Genomic DNA, 2,593 nt, shown 5'->3' with positions numbered 1-2,593 from the left:
TGTTACAGCTTGGATGATTGAGAGGCCTCATTCATCTTGGCTATGGCTTTCTCAAATTTCAAGTTCATTGTGTCAATATGGGAGCTTAGTTGGGCATCCAAATCGGCACTCAATTGTGTGACAGATCAACTTCATGTCTCCCTCCCCTAGTAGCTTTTCTTGGCCTACTATATTGAGAGTTATGAACCGCCATCTCCTCTATCTTTTCCCAAGTTTGGTTTTCATCTACCTCGGTGAATCTTCCATTAGAACCCATGTTGAGTACATTCTTGCATCTTCATACAACCCATTCCAAAATTATTTGTTTAGAAACCATTCGCTTAGTCCATGATGAGGACAAGAGCGACATGTATCCTTGAATATTTACCATGCCTCATATAGATATTCTTCATCTCTTTGCTTGAACCCGGTAATTTGGGCTCTTAACATGTTCGTCTTCTCCGGAGGGTAGAACTTCTTGTAAAAGGCAAGTGCTAACTTATTCCATGGATCAATTCCAAGAGTGGCCTTGTCTAGGCTCTTCAACCATTGTTTTGCGGTTCTGATCAAGGAAAAGGGAATCAATACCCATCGAATTTGGTCTTGAGTTACTCCCGTTTGGGAAATGGCATCATAATAGTCATAAAAAGTCTCCATGTATAGATTAGGGTCCTCACTAGGCATCCCTCCAAATTGACTTCTCTCAACTAATTGTATGAATGCGGATTTGTCAATGAAATTACCGGTCAAGTGGTGTGGTGTTGGAGTACCATAAGGTAGGTTCTCCTCGGTTGGTACGGAATGAGATGAAAATTTAGGCATTGTAGGTTGATTTTGTTGTTGGATTTGAATTGCGTTTTCCTCTCCTTGTCTTGCAAAAGGGTTGGTAAACTCAACACTATCCGATTGGACAATACCAATGTCCACAAGTTCTCCAATACCCACAATTGTTGAAGTACCTCTAACGATTCTTCGAATATTTGTTAAAGTTCTTTTAATCTCGGGATCAATAGGCAAAGGTTCGCCTTGTGATCTCCTAGACATGCAAAAATAAAACAAGTAGAAAACAATTAAAACTACCTTGAGGAGTTTGACTTCCCCAAGGTTAACAAAGACACAACTAAAAACAACAAATAATAACAATTTAATTGAACACCGTCCCCGTCAACGGCGCCATTTTGATGAGGGTCTGGAAGGTCGTCTATTCTCCTTATCAAACACTATTTATAATCTCAACAAACTACTCTTATTAGAGTGGTAAGTAAAGCTTAGATCCCAAGGGACGAGTATTATATTGATTTATCGATTGTAGAAAGCTATGTCTTAGGGTGTTAGAATTTGGGTTGAGTTTGAGGTTTGCAATCTAAACTACTTAACAAAGGAAATGTAAGCAAATGAAAGTAAAGCAAAGCAAGCAAATGGGGTTGTAAACAATTGATTAAAGCACTAGGGTATCATGGGTTCATAAGCGAATCATGGTGAGATCAAATAAACAAGTTTCATAGATGCAAGCAAGTTATTGTTGTAATGGAATCGAGTTAGTTTATATCTTACAATTCCTAGGAAGTTTTCGGTCTCAGAGCCGAGTCGGTCAAGACTTTACAACTCCTACAAGTCGACTTAATTCTCCCTATTCAACTATATGCATGGTCTAACAAGCCTTGAGTTAGTTTATGTCTTATAACTCTTGTTGAATGGATAAGATATTCATGCTAGGTTGTCAATCAAGCATTTCATCAAGCATAACATGTGCATAAGTTGAAACTACAACAAGCAAGCAATCATATGAATTTATTAAGTAAAAATATACCCCATGATTAACTCACCTAATCCCCCATTAACCCTAACTAAGAGACTACTCACTCATGATCATGGAAAGCATGCTAATAGGGGTGTCAATCATATTAACAAGTCTAAACATGATGAATAAAGTAATAAACAATAATTAAACAAAGGGTGAAAGGAATTGTACAAACTTAGGATGATCAAATATAAAGCAAAGAATAATAGAATAAAACTTGATGAATGATGAAGATTTGTCAATTCTCCAATAAACCCAAATAGTCTTCAAATTACCCAACTAAATCTAAGAACACTTAAATAATGAAGGAAAGATTAAGATGTGATTAAGATTGAATTGTGTAATAAAACTTGATTAAAACTTATTAATGATCTTGTTCTAAACTAATAAAACTTGGTTTCTCACTTGGTAATCATCTCCTAATACAATGGAGTATTTATACTAAGTACAAGTATTAGGATAACTAAGGGCTTAAATGACGATTAAGTCCCTAAAATGAAGATTAACGACTTGCAAGTCCTCCATGGAGACGCTCGAACTGCCACTGTTGGACGCCCATGATATAAGAGAAAACGCCCGTCCTGCTTGTGGGACGCTCGGGCTTTGTCTTGGGACACCCGTCTTACTCTTCAGGACGCTCATGCCGAGCTTGGGACGGCCGTCTCAAGAGTCAGTTTGGCTCCTTCTTTAATTGGCTGCCTTATGATCCATGGGGATCGTTGAGGAGCCTTGGGGGTCCTTCATCACTGCCCAAATACTTGTTTTATTGACTTAGGCCTTTTAGAATTGGTCTCCTCTTTGTTGCTTGGTCGT

The 2,593-nt window shown here is 38.0% G+C and overlaps 1 non-coding gene across 1 annotated transcript; it reads left to right on the top strand.

Annotated features, from left to right (window-relative positions):
• Positions 1 to 322: 322 nt before the first annotated feature.
• Positions 323 to 429, top strand: LOC141616008 (small nucleolar RNA R71). Its single transcript, XR_012530388.1, has one exon. It is a non-coding gene; the product is annotated as a small nucleolar RNA R71 (small nucleolar RNA).
• Positions 430 to 2,593: the final 2,164 nt, after the last annotated feature.

Source organism: Silene latifolia, chromosome 11 (assembly GCF_048544455.1).
Source record: "Silene latifolia isolate original U9 population chromosome 11, ASM4854445v1, whole genome shotgun sequence".
Lineage (NCBI taxonomy): Eukaryota > Viridiplantae > Streptophyta > Magnoliopsida > Caryophyllales > Caryophyllaceae > Silene > Silene latifolia.
Note: the sequence above shows the minus strand (reverse complement) of the source record. Positions and strands in the feature narration are given on the sequence as shown.